At 41.2% G+C, this 19,755-nt stretch overlaps 1 long non-coding RNA gene across 1 annotated transcript in view; it reads right to left on the reverse strand.

The window, feature by feature from the left end:
* Window positions 1-3,175: 3,175 nt before the first annotated feature.
* LOC149119203 (uncharacterized) overlaps window positions 3,176-19,755 on the reverse strand; it is a 33,880-nt gene continuing 17,300 nt past the window's right edge. The window contains exons 2-3 of the long non-coding RNA XR_016228613.1: window positions 4,048-4,146; window positions 3,176-3,250 (exon numbers count right to left, since the gene is read on the reverse strand). This is a non-coding gene — a long non-coding RNA (uncharacterized LOC149119203). The remainder of the gene's footprint in view (window positions 3,251-4,047; window positions 4,147-19,755) is intronic.

The raw sequence follows: 19,755 nt of genomic DNA on the forward strand, positions 1-19,755 counted from the left end.
GTAACTTTGTAACATACTGCTTGAATTGGTCTGAAATTAATATGAAATAAATTCAGTATTTACCTATATGAATACTGCAGTGAGTTTTAATTAGGTAGAAAGGAAATGTTTGTGTCTGTGTGTTTGGCACACATGGCTCTATGTCAATGTCACATCACGTGGATTTGAGTGTGTGTTGTATTACATACAGATGGGTGTTCTGTGGTGTGTGTGTGTGTGTGTGTGTGTGTGTGTGTTGTAAGGCATAGGTATTTGTGTGCTCTGTGCTGGAGGGGTTCAGAAGTGTGTTACTCCATGAGACACTAGATACTGCATGTTGGAGGAAGCATGCAGCAGCTCTCACCACATACAGCACTTTGAAAGGTTGAAGGTGCTGTGGGTGCAGTAAGAGTTTGTGGATATGTAAGAGGGAATGCTGTCCGCAAAAGTGAATTCTCATCAGACAGATGAGTGTTCATATATGAGCTCCAGAGCTTGGTAGTTAAAACAGGTTATCTGTGTGATGCGGTGTGAAGTATTCATGAGGTTAGTTAGAGAAAAGGGGTACATAATTGAGGGTGCAGGCATGCCCCTGTGCAATTCCACTAGGCAATGGGAAGCACATGATCAAGCAAGGAGGATAAGAGAAGATTAGTTCCAGGGGAAATTTTGGAATAGAACAGCTGAGTGAGGAGGAATAGAAAAGCAGAGTATGTGAGCAGGGGATTGTCCCCAATATTTGGGGCCACATGTTTCCAGATGTGTCAGTGGTGCCCGTGACCTCATTTGCAGCTCTCTCCGTGACCACAGATGGTGAGTTCGTGTTGAGGAGCTGTGACCCATTATTGGGACCACATTACCTATGTGTCACTCCCCACAGTCTTCGTCTAGTTGCTGTGACCTGAAGCACTTCATTATCTTGAGGGAAGAGTTGAGTGAGAAAGGATTGGCCACGGCAGTTCAGTTGTAACTCTCACCTAAGTTCACACCTTCCCTTTGCATCTGTCTTACCATCTTCAATAAGAATGGGCCTATTCCAGGAAGAAACTGAATGCACATCATTTGAGGTGGGTGAACTATCTCCATCTTTCTTAAGATGGCATGAGGTCTTCAAACGAATCTCAAAAGCAGCCTCTTGAGGCTTCTGGAATGCAGTGGGAAAATGACCATTTGAGATGCAACCTCATCTGGGTTGTGCATCTATCCAAAAGAAGAGTAGGAAAGTGAATCATGTTGTTTCAGGCATGGGGATACCCAACGAAGTTGTGCTCACAAAAATAAGGCCAGCTTCACCATTCAGTGAATCTTCATTTTTGCTGCATGCCACTCACGCAGACCATGACCAAAGTTTGGAACATAAGTCTTAAGTAACTTTGAGGTTTAATTGGTTGTGCTAGGCTTGGTGCAAACAGGGTGTATTTCATTGTCTTTTGGAACCCACTTGTAATGTGTTTCATGAAACAAGGCTGTCACAAAATATGTGCTGTCACTAAATGTAAGACACTTTAGTATTCATTTATCTGTCACTGTGTTTTATGGCTCCATTATAGTTACGAAACGCTGAGTAATGTTGCCCACGAAGGCCACAATCTAACCCTGGAGCTTGTGAATATTACCTAGTATGTGAAGGGGGAATTTGCTGATGATGGAAAACCAAGGCTTTTATGATGAGAACAGCACCCTAGAGTACAATGGTGGGATCTTCACTGTCACCCCGAGGATATTTAAAGCTGGGAGGCAAGAAGGTGAAAAGGATGGCGAGATATGTGACAGTGGAAACAAGAGGCTGGAGATTTTTGTTGAAGGGGAAGAAAATCAAGGACAGTGTGAAGCCACAGGAAGGAAGGACACTCCTCCATCACCCAAGAAGAGAAGCCAGCCCTGGGGCTGGCACCATATGTAGTGGGTAAAGCCAATGCCTGCAGTGAGCGCATCCAATATGAGTACCAGTCCTGTCCTAGCTACTCTACTTGCAAGTCACTTCCCTACTCATATGCCTGGGAAAGCAGTGGAAGACGGTACAAGACCTAGGGATGCTGCATCCATATTGGTAACCAGCAAGAAGCTCCTGGTTCAGATAGGCCCACCTCAAGCCATTGTAGCTGTCTGGGGAGTAGACCACCAGAAGAAGATCCCTCCCTCTGCCTCAGCCTCTCTGTAATTCTTTCCAAATAAATAAGTAAATGTTAAAGAAAAAACAACAAACCATTCCTGAAAATACCTGAGTTGTTAGGTCCATAAGATGCCACAAGGTGTAGGGGTGGGACACTGGGCAGTGATTAGGCTTATATCAGATTATTAGCACAGAGGTCACTTTACTGAATTCTGCTGTGTCTGTAAGACTGACACAGAAACACAGACTCATGTATTCTTGTTTTATTTACCTGTCTCATGACATCTGGTTCTAGGTATCACCTTGGGATTCTTGCCCATTCAAAACACAAGGACCCTAGACTTCAAATCTCAAGAACCAAGAATTAAAACAATCCTTTCCTTTAAAAAGTTAGGCTGCCTCACAGATTCCAAGATAGTACTGAAAAGGCAAGACAAACATTTTGAGATTTTTTTCTGGACTATGCAGAATTGTGTCAACTGATGAGTAGAATCATTCAGCTCATCTCTGTGCTATGAGAAAAACCTTCTACTGTGAGAAACTTCTACTTTCCCTGCATGAGTCTCTCCATCCCTGCCCCAGTGAGATTCTCCTCAGTTGAGAGGCAGGATAAGTAGCACGAAAGGAAGCAGCAGCCTTTGCTTTGTGGTATCAGGTTGGTATGGTCCTTTTAGGTTACAGTGCAGGTCATATTTGTAAATAAAACTTGACTGAAAAAGTTAATAAAGTAAGAGATGTGTTTCACATCTGGTGTATATTTGCATTTGTCCATACTTAAATAAGGGTCTTCTACGTGGCAGGTTCCATGACCACTCATGGCCTCCACATTCTGTTCCTGTAGTGAAATGCTGTAAGGTAAGATAGTTGTTAATTATTCCATCCGTGCATACTATGGGTGGCAGTACTGCACAGTGTCTCATTTTCAACAGAGTAGAACACATAAGCAATCTTCTGTCCACCTGTGTACCTGTTGTTTTATTTGCCTACCTCCCTTACTGATAGTTCTGAGCATACGTCTAGGTCAAAGGAAAGGAATGACAAAAGCACCTTTCAGGCATGACCATACCCACCACCCATACAAACCTCTGTATCTCTTCATGCTCTTTCCTTTTCTGTTCTTCTGGGATGGTAACAATCCAAGTTTCCTATGCAAGTTGCCTATAATGATGAGAAAGTGTTCATCAATCTAAGGCCATAATGTGTCACATGAAGACTTCTCCCTAAGGATCTCCCCATATATCCTGAAGTCTTATAAAAGCAAGAAATAGGTTGATCACAGGTTATTGATAAAAGCTTAGTCTGTTCCAAATTAAAATTCAGGTGTAATGTGTTTTTATAGCTGGAAGACGGTATGTAGGCAACACATTATATATTAACATCTGTCACCCCTGGTTTGTTTCTGTACTATATGTGGGTGCACTTGAACAGGTGGGACTATTGGATAAATCCCTTAGTAAACAAGTTCTTCACATGATTTTGAACTCATCCTTGCTCAGTTTTCTTTTTAAACTATTTATCCATTTGCTTATTTTTTATTTATTTCTTCTGCAACATAGTGAGAGAAAGGGGTTGAGACACATGTCTATATCCTTATTCAGTTCCCCAAAGGCTACCAAGGCCAGGCAGACCAAAATCAAATGCCAAGAATTTCACCAGGGGCTCCAATGAGGCTGTCTGGGGCCCAAGTATTTGCCCCCGTATTCCACTGCTTCCCCAGGTGCATTAGGAGGAAACTGGAATGGAAGCAGAGCAACAGAGAGTCACCCAGCATCCTCTGTCAGAGGGTAGGATGCTGGCATCTCAACTGTTAACACACCATGTCATAATGTCATCCCCTGCTCAAACAAGTTTTCTTGCCCCAACTGTTTTAAGTGTGCTTTCATCTCAAGCAGTCACACTTGCCTCACAAAGAAAGGATAATTTACTTGTGGAAAACTTATAAGACGATCACCTACCTCTGCAATTCTTTCAGAAAGCAATCATTTGTCAAGCATAGTGCATCACCATGTCTGTGGCGTAGCAACCCACGGAAAGTCCATAAAGTAGCACAGGCCCTGTGTTGCACAGATAATAATACAGGTCATTTACTCTCAGTGACCTGGATCCTCAGGAAGACTGGTACACACACACACACACACACACACACACACACACACACACACTCACAGGTTCTCCTTCTCTCTCTCCCCTCTTCACCCACAGCCCATCTCCCACCTTTCCCCTCTCTCCTCTCCTCTTCCACAATTAGACTATTCCCTTTCTTTTTCAGAAGGCAGTTTTTGATTACCGGTTACTAGATAATATCCTAAGACATACCTTTTGATCTCTTTGAAATCAGGAGATGGTATATGGGTTCTAAATAATTTGCCTTTGGTTTCCATTAGTATGTTCCACCTTCGGAAAGTTACTCAAATCTACTACCTTCCTCTCTACAACTGGGCACCCAGCAAGTCACCTCTGATAAAGAATGAAATGGGAATACCCAAGAACAAATCGCCTGAGTCTCTCTCTTCGCCTAATTACTGTCCAGCCTGGAACACAGTACGTCAACAGTAACCAGGAATATTCTGTGACAGATTGATGACATCACTCCATTCCAGGGGTTCAGCAAATAGGTGGAGGCCCACAGATTTGCTACCATCAATGACCAAAGATGACGCAATTTAAGTAATGGAAATCCTACCACGAGATTTAAGATAAATACACTATTAGTAGTGTATGTCATACACAAACAAGAAGAATATTTGAAAATTACACTCTGTATACATATATCAAAATGACACAAAGAAGTCTTATGTTTGTTAAATTGGTAAGAAAAGTTGAAGGTTTAAATTTCAAAATTCAATCTGCATGTTGGCTTCTAGGTGAGAGTTTAAAAATATGTTACATATCCAGGCCGGCGCTGCGGCTCACTAGGCTAATCCTCCACCTTGTGGCGCTGGCATACCGGGTTCTAGTCCTGGTAGGGGCACTGTATTCTGTCGCGGTTGCCCCTCTTCCAGGATAGCTCTCTGCTGTGGCCAGGGAGTGCAGTGGAGGATGGTCCAAGTACTTGGGCACTGCACCCCATGGGAGACCAGGATAAGTACCTGGCTCCTGCCATTGGATCAGCGCGGTGCGCTGGCCTGCAGCGCGCCAGCCGCGGGGGCCATTGGAGGGTGAACCAACAGCAAAAGGAAGACTTTCTCTCTGTCTCTCTCTCTCACTGTCCAATCTGCCAGTCAAAAAATATATGTTTTAAATCTATACATCTATGTAGTTTCTGTTTCTACTGAGATCAGTGTCATGTTGGTTCACAATGAGACCTGCCTCTTCTGCCACTGCTCATCGTCACTCCCCTTTTGCTTTCAGAGAAGAGAAAACCCTTGGATTTACAATTTCTGGCTCCCTGGCTAGAAAACATCTGGGCCCTGTTACAAGAAGTTCACATCTGGAGCACCTCTGTTCTGCCTTCCATCCAGTATAGAACACATCTTCAGTCATATGGCCAATATGTGTTTACTTTGAACGTCAGCAATGCCCATAAGGCTAGCCTCATTCAGTCTCCCTGTCTCTAGGCTTTCTGTCATTTACCATGACCACTGATTGAAGGATAGGAGATTTATAAAGAAATAATTACCCCAGTTACCTCCCAGAAAAAGTAAAGTTAAAGTCAGCAATGCAAACAAGCTACCATATATCAAACTGATAAAAATTAGGAAAGTCCAACTACACCAATTAATTGGAAGAACATGAACGAACAAAATGTCATGAGGCAAAATTCATATTAAATCTCTGTAACAATCTCAGAGCATGTAGACAACAACGCGCCGATCCGAAGCCAGGAGCCACGTGCTTCCTCCTGGTCTCCCATGTGGGTGCAGGGCCCAAGTGGCCATCTTCCACTGTACCCCCGGACCATAGCAGAGAGCTGGCCTGGAAGAGGGGCAACCGGGACAGACTCCAGCGCCCTGACCGGGACTAGATCCCAGGGCGCTGGTGCCACAGGTGGAGGATTAGCCTATTGAGCCACGGCGCCGGCCTTGGAATTAACTTCTGAGAGATGAGGTCAACTAAATTAAAGTCTATGCCAAGGGAGAGGAGCAACAAGAAAGAACTGGTGAGCAGAGATTTAAAAAAAAAAAAAAAGAACAACAGAATTGAAGGAAATTCAGGTGGCTTCCTGAATAGGGTAATGACTGGGGCTACTATTAACTCAATTCTGCATAATATTTCAACAGCAAAAGAAATTAGCCTGTCAAAAATTAAACATGCCCTATATTACCTCTAGATCTAAGAGAAAGGTATGTTCTGACTTTATTTCCCCTCACTAACACAGAAAAGCACTGCAATCTCCCTGGCTTAAAATAAAAGTCTGTCCCCCGTTAGTTATGGATATCAAGAGTCTTAAGATGCCAATGTGTTGCTGCATGCTTCTGGATAACAGAAGTGCAATATAGGAATGAGGAGCTGTGAGTAGTACTGGTTCTGACTGGAAGCCCTGAAAGGAGCCTAAAGCTCTGCAGCATCCAGAGGTTGCCTGTAGCCTTTTTCTCTTATTCAGTCTTCATCTTCATACAGAATCTCTCTAACACCTGCTGCCACTGTAACCTCTTCACTTCAACTGCTACTTTCTTCGCTCCTTTCTCAAAAGGAACCCTGTGGTTATTTGACCTTAACCACATCATCCTGGAAAACCTTCTAGTTCAGAGTCCTTGATTTAAATGATTCCAGCAAGTCTACATTGCCACACAATGTTTCACATCCATAAGTTGCAGGGAACTGGGAAGATGATATTTTGGGGGTAAGGTGCATTTTCCAGCCTACTCTACCAAGAAAAAAACAAAAGTTACCACAGAGATTGCAAGTATGGCAAAATATGATCGCCTGAACCTCATTTATGTACCTGCTCATTAAAGGGAAAGGAAAAGGAAGACAATGAAGGGCAAGAATTCCAGTTCCCACAAGGAAACAACTGAAGAAAAGTCACAGAAACATACCGTTTTACCACTGCCATGCTCAACCATTGCTCCTCAGTAATGCGATTCACATGGCGAGAATGGAAAGCAAATGGGGCCAAGGGTTCAATCACCACAAGGCAAAGAAAATGCCCAGGCTTCAGTCCTTTGTGAAAACTGTGCAGCAGCCATTCTTCATCAAGCCATGTTAAAATGTGGAGATGCCGGCGAGGATGTGGGGGAAAAGGGACCCTAACCCACTGTTGGTGGGAATGCAAACTGGTCAAGCCACTATGGAAGTCAGTCTGGAGATTCCTCACAAACCTGAAGATAACCCTACCATTCAACCCAGCCATCCCACTCCTTGGAATTTACCCAAAGGAAATGAAATTGGCAACCAAAAAAATAATCTGCACCTTAATGTTTCTTGCAGCTCAATTCACAATAGCTAAGACCTGGAATCAACTTAAATGCCCATCAACAGCAGACTGGATAAAGAAATTATGGGATATGTACTCTTTAGAATACTATACAGCAGTCAAAAACAATGAAATCTGGTCATTTGCAACAAAAGGGAGGAATCTGGAAAACATTATGCTGAGTGAAATAAGCCAGTCCCAGGGACAAATATCATATGTTCTCCCTGATTGGAGTAAACTAACCAGCACCAAAAAGGAAACTTTTAAAGTGAAATGAACACTATGAGAAACCGTGACTGATCAGCGCTAGCCCTGACTGTGGATGAACAACTTAATATGTTATCCCTCTTAGTATTTTTTTGTTTGTTCTACTTAATACTATTGGTTAAATTCTGTAATTAATACGCAGTTATTCTTAAGTGTTGAAACTGAAATGTGATCCCTGTTAAATGTAAGAGTGGGAATAAGAGAGGGAAGAGATGTACAATTTGGGACATGCTCAAGCTGACTTGTCCCAGATGTTAGAGTTAGAAATATACCAGGGCATTCCAATTCAATCCCACCAAGGTGGCGTGTACAAATGCCACCTCACTAGTCTGAGTGATAGATTTCTGTTCACAATTGATCATAATGATAGGACTAAGAGCCAAAGGGATCACATAAACAAGTCTAGTGTCTGCAAATACTAACCGATAGAATAAAAAAGAGAGAAAGATCCGACACGGGAAGCAAGATACACAGCAGACGATTAGAATGGCAGATGTCCTAAACAGCACTCTGGCCTCAGAATCAGCCCCTTAAGACATGTGGATCCAGCTGAAAAGGCATTGAGAGTATTTCAGGCATGGAAAGCCAAGATCTATGTCCAAAAAAAAATGAACTAAATGAAAGATCTCCATGAGTGAGATCCCAGTGGAAAGAACGGGTCATCAAAGAAGGAGGTACCTTTCTCTGAAGGGAGGAGAGAACTTCCACTTTGACTACAACCTTGTCTAAATAGGATCAGAGCCGGTGAACTCAAAAGGCTTTTATAGCCTATGAAACTCATGACAAGAGCCTAGGGTGATTACTGATGCCATAAACAAGAGTGTCAATTTGTTAGGTCAACAACAGGAGTCACTGTGCACTTACTCCTCATGTAGGATCTCTGTCCTTAATGTGCTGTACAGTGTGATTTAATGCTATATCTAGTACTCAAACAGTATTTTTTCATTTTCTGTTTCTATGTGGGTGCAAACTGTGGAAATCTTTATTTAATATATGCTAAACTGATCTTCTGTATATAAAGAGAATTGAAAATAAATCTTGATGTGAATGGAAGGGGAGAGGGAGCGGGAGATGGGAGGGGTAGGAGTGGGATGGTAGTTATGGGGGGGCGAAGCCATTGTAATCCAGGAGCTGCACTTTGGAAATTTATTTTCATTAAATAAAAGTTTTAAAAAAAGAATAAAAAATGTGGAGAAGAAACCACAGGGACTAACTACTAGTGCATCATCCTACATCCATAGGAGAATGTTTACTGTGCTGCATATTACTGGGTGTCTGAGAAGGACACAAAGCAGCAGAGCATTCAGTGTTAGAGCAGGAGCTGTGAACTAGAAGTTTCAGGTGAGAGGGAAGGAGAAATGGCTATCTGTGTTTCTATTTTAGAGAGACACAGACACACAGACCGGGAGGCTCTCCTCTGCTTTTTCGTTCCCCAAAAGATCAGAAGCCAGCAGCAGGGATCTCAATTGAGATCTCCCACAAAGATGGCAGAAAATCAATTTCCTGAGCCACTACTGCTGCTCCCTCACATCTGATTAGAAAAAAGCTGCAGTCAAAACCAACTTTCAGCAGGCGCCACAGCTCACTAGGATAATCCTCCGCCTGCCGCGCCGGCACACCGGGTTCTAGTCCTGGTTGGGGCACAGGATTCTGTCCCGGTTGCCCCTCTTCCAGGCCAGCTCTCTGCTGTGGCCAGGGAGTGCAGTGGAGGATGGCCCAGGTGCTTGGGCCCTGCACCCCATGGGAGACCAGGATAAGTACCTGGCTCCTGCCATCGGATCAGCGCAATATCTGCATTAGTGGATGATGAGTCTAACAGAGTAGGTAATGTAACACTGTGGTGAGGCCACCATTTAGTTTGCTCTGTAGGTACTAGGCACGTTGCTAAATCTTTTAAACTGATTATTTCGCTTGATCTTCCTCATCCTCTAAGAACAGTGTTTCAGAACTGAGAAAGCTGAGAATCAAACTTTAATGACACATCTCAAATCACATTATTAAATGGAAAGTTGCCTCGTACCTACACAGCAAATACCAATAATGGTGGTGATTATAACATGCACGACAGACTGCTAATCACACTCCATGTCCAGAATCCTAAAACCTCCCTCATTTGCAGCAAAGTAGATGCAACTGGAAACCGTTAGACTTAGTGAAATAAGCCAGTCACAAAGGGACAAATTCCATATGATCTCTCTGTGTTGTGCCAAAAGAGAACTTAAAATGTAATCTATGGAAGCCAGCCTTACACTTTGAGATGTGCTGAGTCGGAACAGCCCCTGTCTTGACTATGTGGAAACGATGTTTTTCTTGTTTGTTTGTTTGTTTGTTCTTTACTTCCTTTGTTTTTTTCTTCATACCCGGTGTAGGGTTAATATTTCAAGTATATCAATTAACTGAAAATTGATCTCTGTAAAAATTAGAAGGGTATAGGAAGAAGGAGGAAGAAGAAAGAGGAAGTATGAGTGGTAGGGAGGTAGTGGGGAGAGAAGCATCATGATCTTGCATCTGTATATATTAAATGCATGGAGCGGTAGTTCTCAAACAAAATCAAAAAAAAGAAGGGCCCAGCTTGGGTGTAAACATGAGCAGATCATTTTCTGAGGTTGTGCTGAGTGACTGCAGATGCCCAGAACACAGGAACTCAATAGCTCTGAAGCAATTAAGCTAGAGAACAGACAACATAAAGGTCTAGAAAGTGACTACTGCAGGGAAACAGGAAACTGCAAGGAGCTTTAGAGCCTTAATTCACTCAGAGCAGAATGGAGGACTCTGAAAGAGTAAAGGCAATGATAATGATACTAGCAACAATGGTAGCAATTACCTACATATGAAATGCGTATTATGCCCCAGGGTAATGTCCTGCCCTGCACGCAGAGCTAACTGATACTCAAAGATGTTAAAAAAAACTTGTCACTGGTTAAGCAACTCCAAAACGTGGTTACGTAGCGTGATCTTCCACATGAGATTGTAGGAGATATCTGAAAGACTCTGCAGCATCAGTGTTTAAAAAGGATTACCTATTTCCTTTACATTTTTTATACTTCAATCATGTTCTTCTGCCTTATACTAGGAACACAGTAGGGAGATTTAGGCGAGTTTTGAGTCTGAACTAATGACAATTTCGTTGAAGAGTTTGATAAAGTCCATAAAGTCCATATGGGTGACGGTAGGCCCACAGTTTTGGCACAGTAAAGTAACACTGTTCCTTGTGATGCTGGCATCCCATGCCTGGGCAGTTTGTTCAAGGACCAGAACCTCTGCTTCAAATCCAACCCCCTGATAATGTGCCTGGTAAACTAGCAGATGACGTCTCAAGTACTTGGCTCTCTCCCACTGATACTGGAGATCAGAGTGGAGTTCTTATTTCTGCTGCGACCTGGTTTATACCTGGTTACTCAGGCCATCAGGGGGGAGTGAGCCAACAGATGGAAGTTTCTCCTCTTCCTTTTCCCCTCTCCTTCCCTTCCTCTTTGCCTTTCCCTCGAGAATAATACCTGTTCAAAAAAAGTACTTGTGTTGCTTTCAAGTTGCAAAATTCCCCTGTGGTCTGAAGGTGTGGGAGGTGCCCACAAAAGACTTATTACTAAACTTATGACCCTGAATATTTACCTGAATCTACACACATAAGCTCAGCTGTATGAAACTCACTGAACAAAATGTGAATTCACAAAATAGAATAAAAAGCACTTATTGTTGAGAGAAAAAAACAATCTACACCAGGATCCGTTAAACTGGCAAACTGCCACCCAGGTAAATTCAATTTAGTTTCCATTTACAAAAGGAAAAAAAAAATTGCAGTGGCACATTTATTGCACAAAGCAAAATACCGCGTTTCTGGTTTTTATATTTGAATAAACTGCTAGATATAAAGCATTCTGAAAATCACACCTTGAAATAATGCCTCCTGGAAGATAACACAGAAAGCATCCTTCAAGTCTTCAGCTGGTTCACAGGATACAAACTGTTCAGAGTGGTGAGAGCTCAGTTACATGCCAACCAAAATCACAACTTAATTTCTGCCTATAATCATTCTGTTCTAATGCAGTTCTTGTCGCTTCTGTTACACAAAAATTAGTTAACACTGACTTCTTATACACTGTATCTCCAGAATTCAACCACAGTGCTGACAGAGAGTAAACTAAGTAATCCTCCCACTCAGTCAGATGGTAGGTGCACATGTTTGACTTGAAATATTTTTAGCTTTTTTAAGTAACTACAATTGCTGAGGATAAGAAATGTTTCCTTCCTACTTGTCAGGGATGTGGTAATCAGAGGAAGATAAAGTTTAGATTTCTAATTCACCATAGGATGGAGAAAGTAGCCACGGATCAATGCCATGAGAATTTACAGCAACTCTAAATGGTAACTACGGTTAAAAATAAAGTTGACTTTGGTCCAAGCAATGATTTTTATACTGAAAAATTGTTTTCACGTAATCCAAATCTCTGACATAAATATCCCTTCACCCCATATTTTAGCAGTCAGATGATCATCAGCACGCCAGTGTTGGTTAGATGTAAGCCAGTCTACACTGTGTCTTAACTACTCAGGGAATTCAGGAAGAGAGTGCGTTATCCAGAGTAGAACAAAAAGATCATGAGATGTGTGTTTTCCCAGGGTCCAACTGTACTATTTTGAACCTATTTTCACCAGTCCAAGCCTGCCTTTCCAAAAAAGAAACAGAATATATGCCCATCGTCACAGACATGCAATTCTTGAAATACCAACTTTTGTATAGCTTTATGGTTACTGATGATGCCTCTTCCCAATCAACTCTATTATAAAACATTTTTTCTGATTATCAGCATCTATGCACATATGACTTCTGTTCTGAGATTTCTAGCAATTATGAATCAAATTCTGAGAATCACTGCAACCCATACAGATATTACCATTATTCACAGGTAGACCAACCTTCTGTGCCAAATTTGGCAGGCCTCAAATGGCCCATTGTCTACTTCTTTTTTTTTTAAACAGGCAGAGTGGACAGTGAGAGAGAGAGACAGAGGGAAAGGTCTTCCTTTTGCCGTTGATTCACCCTCCAATGGCCACCGTGGCCAGCGCACTGTGGCCAGCACACTGTGCTGATCCGAAGCCAGGAGCCAGGTGCTTCTTCCTGGTCTCCCATGCGGGAGCAAGGCCCAAGTACTTGGGCCATCCTCCACTGCACTCCCTGGCCATAGCAGAGAGCTGGCCTGGAAGAGGGGCAACCAGGACAGAATCTGGTGCCGCGACCGGGACTAGAACCCGGTGTGCCGGTGCCGCAAGGCGGAGGATTAGCCTACTGAGCCGCAGTGCCGGCCATACGGTCGTATTTTAAATATAGTAATACAAAGAAAACACCATAGAATTTTGAACAATGAATCTTTTTTTTCGGTTTACATTGTAACCCAAATTATTGGAACCAACATGAATTCTTTATACGCAAATAAAATGTGGTAACTAAATTAATTTAACAGTCATTTACTGAACATTTTATACTTATTGGATTCTTCATAAATCACTGTAAACACCATCTTAAATGATATAAGACCTTGTTTCTAAATAATTTTGGGGTGGTGGTGGTGCATTGGCACAGTGGGTCAAAGCATTGCCTTGCAGCAGCAGCATCCTATATTGGCACTGGTTTGAGTCCTGGCTGGCCTCCTTCTGATCCATCTCTATGCTAAGGCCTGGGAAAGCAATGGGCTATGGGCCAAGTGCTTGGGCCCCTGTACCCACATGGGAGACCTGAACGAAGCTCCTGGCTCCTGACTTTAGCTCAGCTCCTGCTCCCTTGGCCACTGAGGCCGTGTGGGGCGTAAATAAGCAGATGAAAGGCTCTGTGTGTGTGTGTGTGTGTGTGTGTGTGCGTGCGAGTGTGTGTGTTTGTGAGTGTGTCTGTGCCTCTCTCTTTAAATGTCTGTCAAAATAAAAAGTCCTCAGAGCTTACACTGTCATAAAGATCACAGCTATGAATTCACTGCTCAATGAAGTGTTAGAAAACGTTCTCTGAAACAAAGTTTTATATTTCCATAGGAACCTCTAATAAAAGAAAATGTGAGGTAGGCTATTTATCAGGAAGCATGTGTTTTTGGTAATGAAAGTCTGCTACATAGAGGAGTGAAGTTTTTAGAAGAAAAGGCATATCATATATATATATATATATATATATATATATATATATATATATATATACACACACACATACATAAGAGAGGAAGATCACTGCAGTCTCTACAAATGAAAGAATAGTGCTATTTGAGACACTAATGGATGGTTTCTTTGAAGTTGAGGAAAACTGGAGATCAGTATCAAGCTGAAAAGTTATCTGAACAGGACAAATATCAGGATGTGTAACAAATAAAAAAAGGCATATTGCTGATTTAAGTATACGGTTTTGAGGAAGCAATGAGTCCTTAGCGTAAGCCTAAGGGTTCTAGTTTATGAAGCCAGGTCAATGGGAACTCATTAGTGAATAAAGATGAAAGAATTTGAGCTGAGTTCAAAAATCTAATTTTAATATCCTTAAATTCAAGAAGGCATCAAAGAGTTTATGGGAAAATTAAATTAAAGAATAGCTTGTTTTTATGCATGGATTTTCATCTTCATTTCTTCAAAATACACACTTCAACAAACTGCTGAAGAACCCCCACACATCAAATTAAAATGAAGACTATGGTAGAGACCTGGTTTGGATACATGCCTTCGGAACTCTTTGGAGCAGAGAGTTGAATATAGGGGCAAATGAGTGAAAATGAATAGGATTTTCATACCAAACTTCAGGAAATCCCACAGGTAATGTTTTGGAAGAAGAACCATATATTGATAAAGAGACCCAGAAGGATGAAGCAAAGGCAAAGGATGGATTCAACAAGCTATGGGAAAAAAGCTTCATAAAGAAGCAAGTATATAAGAGTGACATAAGTTACTGAGAATTCCTGTAAAATGGAAATGACAAATTCCAGTGTATCCTATGAGTTCCCAAGTGGATATGACAACTATTCAGGTGAAAAGCTGAACATATTTCAGAAGGAATCGGGTTTATGGTATCTCAGTATGACACAGTGAACAATGAGAAGAGTCACGTCTTAAGATAGTGGATTTTAAAGAGGAGCAAGAAATAAACATGTGTGTGGTAAGAATACGTTAAGTAAAAATTATATATTCATTTGCTTATTTTGATTGTGGTCGGAATCTATTTTAATATTGCAAAGCTCCACCTCAGAAACACTCCTAGTTTAACTCAGAAAACAGAAATTTAGAAAGAGCATTATTGCAGTCCTCAGAAACAATAAGGCGAGTTTGGACATGAGCAGACTCTTAGCTATAAAATGTTAAACATCAATGCAGTTTATTAAATCACAACTGAGAAATAAAATTCTACATATTTATGAATCAGATTGATTTTATGATGTATGTAATAACTGCTGAATAATTACATCAAGCCTGAACCCACTGAGGATGAAACCAGCTAGTATAAAATAAAATCCGATGAAAGATAGTCCACACATGGAGAGACGCAAAGTCATCAGTTCCTTACATGATGTAGATGCTGCCAGGCCATGGTAAGACTTCAGCTACAAAGCTGAATATATTGCAAAGTATAGTGCGACTTAGTAAAACAGCATAGAGTGACAAGTGGCTCACAGAAACAAACAAAATGAATTCTACCCTACAAAACTGTCCTCATGGGCTCCCTCGGGCACTCACAATGAATCTTACTCAAGAAAACATGTCTTTGAAGTAAAGGACTATGGGAAGGGAATTCCAAAGAAAGTGGAAAAAGCTGAAGTCCTGACTCAACCTTTCTCTATTCCTCTTATGAAAAAGACTTAAAAACACTTGGCAAGGTAAAACAGAATCTAAAGCTTCTATGAAACAGGTGAAATCCTATTGTATCTTGGAAAACACAATAGAAAACCAGTGGGGAGGACCAGACAGAGAGGCTGGGTTCAGAGCTTTACTCAGGTATAGGGTAGAATCAATGGGAAGGCCTGGCCCACAAAACCAGGGACACGGTATCAGCCCTCTAGTGAAAATTATTCAGAAAACAGTGAATCTTCTTCCTTAAACCTATGCACCAAGTCACTGCAACAAAATAGCACACAGCACCAGTATCTCACCAGAGAGGAAAGTGAACAAAGAAGGACATGAGCAAAGAAGGACATGATGCAAAAAGCAATACCTCCACCTTGGGTGCAATGGCCTGGAAGGGGAGCCCTCTTGGAGTGTAAAGTTACAAGAACATAAAAGTTGTGGACTCTGATGCAAACCACAGAAAGAAGAAATAATAACAAAATATGTTTAGTTTGGAGTGGATCAATGCAGGTTCCAAATCCAGAAATAAGATAGGGAAAGGGACACCAACTCTAGTCACAGCGGCGATTTACCTCCATCTCTCTTTTGCTCTGTTTTTCACGTGACAATGATAGACACGCAATAAACTAAGCAAAAATACTCATGAAACAAAGCAAAGGACAAAAATAAAACATGAGCACAACATCAGACTGGCATTTAAAATAATTTCCATTAATACGTTAAAGTCTGCTTGACAACAGATGGATTATCTGGATGAGACCCTAAAGATTTCAGCAGACATAAAGGAGAAAAAAATCAAACAGAAAAAAATAAGTGTGTGAAAAACACATCAACAAAGGTGAAGAATGTGCTTGACAGACTAATCAGTAGACTTGATACCACTGAGTTAAACATCAGTGAACCTGAAGCTAGTAGGCCAGAATGCAATTACAGAAAGTGAAGCATAAAAATACATTTTGAGAAAACATTAACAAAACTAGCGTCTCCAAAAACCCACTACATACAAAATTAAATGGAGAAAAATTAATGTATTTGAAATACAGAAAGCAAAGATAAAGGGAAAGGAGAAATATATGTGGAAATAACTTCCTCCAATCATTTATAAAGAAAATCCTAACAATAAACAAACATTAATAAAGGCACAAATGAGTGCACCAATATGGGCAGTTACTAGATTGATATTCAAAGTCAATTACATCTTTACCATCAGTGAAGACACTAAGCTACAGCTTCCATGTGTATGACAAAATTCAATACCATCAAATGCCAATTCTCCTCAAACTGAACTAAGTTAGGCATCCAACAAAACTCCAATTAAAATTATGCAGGTGTGTTAGTGACTGTGTGCATGTGTGTACACGCGCGTGCGCGCTGACAGGAAAAGACATATGTGACACCTGAAAATGTAAATTTCCTAAGAATACAGGAAGAGCAATTGTGTTTTCATGGCTTCTTAAATATTACCAGATTTATCACCTTTTAGACATTTATGAAAGGTTTCACAGTAATATTTGGATGCATTCAGGATGCAAAAATTCCTTATATGAGTAATTTATAAGCAGAAATGTGAAGCTCACAGTTCTAAACACTGGGACATCCAAGATAAAGACACCAGCTTATTCTGCCTTCTGGCAGCTCATCCTCCCTCTCATAGGAGATTTTATGGGACCGACTACTCCCTTGCCACTCCTACCAAGACTTTCTGCTAAGGACACTAATCCTATTCATAACATGAGAGCCTCAGCACATAATCAACCCAGAAAGAAACAGCCTTCCGATACTGCCACATCAGATATTAAGTTCCAACCTAATATTGCAGGCATACCTGCATGCTGACTACAGCTCAAGAATAAAATGAAATCTAAAGAACTATCTGGTCTGAACCTAGTACTAGTATGTAGTCAGACTCTGGTTTACAGGGCTGATCAGAAAGAAACCTTGATATGTTTCACTACATAAGAACAAAGCTCTCAACTCTATCAAGGTTACCCTCTGAATCTGAAGTATTATTTTTCAAAGGTTAATTTATTTATTTGAAAGGCAGAGTTACAAAGAAGCAGAGGTGGAGGGGGAGAAGAGGATCGGGGAGAGAGAGACTGACTCTTCTATCTGATGGTTCATGCCCACATGGCCACAACGGTCAGAGCTGGGCTTATCCAAAGCCAAGAGATTCTTCCTAGTCTCCTATCGTGGGTGCAGAGGCCCACGGACTTGGGACATCTTGCAGTGCTTTCCTGGGTTCATTAGCAGGACGCTGGATTGAAGTGGAGCAGCGAGTACTTGAGGTGGCACCCATATGGGATGCTGGCTACTGCAGGGGGTGACTTTACCCACTATGCCACAGCACCAGCTCATGATTTGCAAAAGTATTTACAAAACTCAATTTGTGCTCATACCTGAACACTCAGGGTATTTTCTACTGTTTTCCCAGACCACAACAGAGAGCTGGATCAAAAGAGGATCAGCTGCGACATGAACTGGTGCCCATATGGGATGCAGGCAACACAGGTGGAGGCTTACTCTAAGCCACAGCACAGGCCCAAGCCCACACAAAAATTGGGATTATGTGAGGCATGAGTTTGTCTCTATTGGTTATGATTAACAATGTTCCGTGTTACGGAGAAGACCTGAATATTTGAACACCATCCAATATCCATGTTCTCTCAAGATTTTTGCAAATAAGAGAGAGCAAATATACCGTGAATTCCAAAACTATACTTCTAGAACTAGGTTACATTCCTTCAAGCTCAAGTGAATTATTCTATTTAGCCCTCCATAGCCTGGTCATTATAAATGATGCGATAATATATTGACCTAGAAAAAGTATTCCTCAACGCAGAATAACACATTTCAAGCAAAATATAGTTTCCATGCTAACAACTATGAGAACGCCAGGGAAATATTAACATAAGATATTTCCCTGAAATTACCACAGACAGATTACTAAATCATTCCTTGCAGACTCTTGACTGAAATGAAACCTAAACTCTAATAAATTTCAGAAAAAAAGTTGAACACTTGGGAAGAAAAGTGAGTAACTGATATAATTAAGGGCAATCCTAAAAGACAGAATTTGGAAAAGACACACAGTAAAACAGAAGAAAGGATTTTTATAGCCGGAATGGGGCTCCACACAATTTCATAGCCCATCTCCACACACCGGGAAACTTTCCACGACCATTACTGGCTGCTGCCTGGAACAGAGGGGCACCTCATGCTGCAAGGGAAAAGAGAGTTCCCAGTTAAACAAAGCCAAGTGGGAAATGCAGCAAGGCATATTAAAACAAGAGTCCTCTCTAATGACTGAGTAGTTAGGGTGGATAACTAATGTAACAATGTCACTGAGAAGAGTAATAGCAATGAGATCTGAGGCTGTGCAAACTCTTAACGTGGATTTATTTTGGTTTTGTTTGGTTTCTATTTAGATGTCTGATGATTCTGAGAGATCACATCACACAAACTGTGGGTCTAATCAAAGGCTGAGATCACTTCCTACAGCTGAGATAAGTCACTGAAAAATACAGTATGGTAATATTTCTGATCTGTGGTTTATCAGCTTAATTCTTCAAAATTTCCCAAGTTTTCCAAGAGAAAATGTTTGTTCTTCTTGGTTTCTGGCCCAGTTATTTTTTTTTCTTCCTTATTTCCATTTCTAGGGGAGAGTCTACTATGATCCAAATGAAAACAGCCCTTCCTTATGCTCACCTGTAAAACTTTGGAAACTTCTGCATATCCTCCCAACTATTAATACTTACAATCTGAATGAAATGTATGTGATGATCCAATTTGCATCTCATGTGCGGGACAGCATTACTATGTTCTTTAATCTTTTTAATGCATGTGTGGCAAGGGGGACAGTTTTTCCACTACCAACAGAAAATCAAGTGAAACTGTTTCTATACTATGACTCTTCCTCATACTCCCGGTAGTTTATCTACATCAAGTCTATGAATCTTTTCCTCTGGTGACCCAAAGGAGCTTATAACCTAGTGGCCACAACTCAGGCTTAGATTGTTCGCTATCTCCTTCTGCAACAGGAATAATAATGAAAAATGAAATGGTCAATGGAAATTTTAGTAAAAGCAGGTGCATATAACAGCAATTTTGTTACTGAATTAAAGTCTTTCTAGAGCTTTCCCATTTGGATATTTTAGCATCTTGCTGCACACTAGGTTTTCCTCGAATTAGGTACAATTTGAAGAAACTGCCATGCATTACAGATGCTTCTTTAAGAAAG

The sequence above is a fragment of the Oryctolagus cuniculus genome, chromosome Y, assembly GCF_051225735.1.
Source record: "Oryctolagus cuniculus isolate XC-2025 breed Fujian yellow rabbit chromosome Y, ASM5122573v1, whole genome shotgun sequence".
In the NCBI taxonomy this organism is placed as follows: domain Eukaryota; kingdom Metazoa; phylum Chordata; class Mammalia; order Lagomorpha; family Leporidae; genus Oryctolagus; species Oryctolagus cuniculus.